Raw genomic sequence first — 1,258 nt, 5'->3', positions numbered from 1 at the left:
CAACAAAACCAAACAGTTTTTGAAGGTTACAACTAAGCACATATTCAAAAAGCTGTGAAAATTTGCAATAGCCAGGGAGTTACTGAGTTGGCAGAGTAAGGGAACTATTCTATCTGCATGCCATGAAGGACAGGGGAACCTGCCAAGAGGTAACGTTGGGCCCGAGGGCCAAACTTTTGGTCTCCTCCAAAGCTCTATGTCAGCCTCTGCCCTCAAAAACACTAATCCTTGCAACTGAGTACTTGTAAATGATTTAGTACTTCGCACTCCTAATCATATTTGCCTTTTTCATATGATTGTCATAATTACACTGCAGTCTCTTTCAGAGCCTACAGTTTGTTTGTTCTTACGTGCATCGACCAGGCATTCACAAATATAGTTACTTTTTTGTGTGTGGTACTAGGGTTTGAGGCCAAAGCCTTATGCATGCTAAGCAAGATCTCTACTGTGAGCTACAGCTACAGCCCTTATTATTTTTTATTTTGAGACAGGGTCTTACTAAGTTGCCAAGCCAAGACTCACACTTTTGATCCTCCTGCCTTACTCTCCCAAATAACTAGGACGTAGCCTGTGCCATTTGCCCCACACAATTATGGTCACTTTTCAATAGGATGTATTCTACTTTGAGAATGTTTTCCCATTTTGATTTCTCTTAAGACAAGACCTTTTAATATCACGGTTTTAAAAATAATAATTCATAATTTTGTGAATTTATAAACCTTTACTTACTTGATGAGCATCTGGTATGAGGTCAGGAAGAAATTTTAAAGGGCCACTTGTAATTATCAGTTGTGGCTCAATCAGAAATGCAAATGAAGTGTCTTTGGGTAAGTTAAAGGAAAACTATAGCTCGATTTATCCAACACTTTGACTTCAAAAATACACTGATCCGCAATACCAATTGAAATTCCAACACTATATTTCACAGAACTAGAAAAAAGAATCCAAAAATTCATTTGGAACCATAAGAGACCTAGAATAGCAAAAGCCATTTTGGGCAACAGACACATGGCACCAGGTATAACAATTCCCAATTTGAAACTATACTACAAAGCCACTGTGATAAAAACAGCATGGTACTGGCAAAGAAATAGGCCTGAGGATCAGTGGAACAGACTGGAAGACACAAAAACAAACCCAGATGTACTCAGCTACCTCATCTTTGACAAAGGAGCTGACCATCCTCAGTGGAGGAAAGATAGCCTCTTTAATAAATGGTGTTGGAAAAACTGGATGTCAACCTGCCACAGATTAAAAT

This window comes from Fukomys damarensis, unplaced genomic scaffold, assembly GCF_012274545.1.
Source record: "Fukomys damarensis isolate Sample0158 unplaced genomic scaffold, DMR_v1.0_HiC HiC_scaffold_30, whole genome shotgun sequence".
Classification (NCBI taxonomy): Eukaryota; Metazoa; Chordata; class Mammalia; order Rodentia; family Bathyergidae; genus Fukomys; species Fukomys damarensis.
This window is presented reverse-complemented; position numbering follows the sequence as displayed.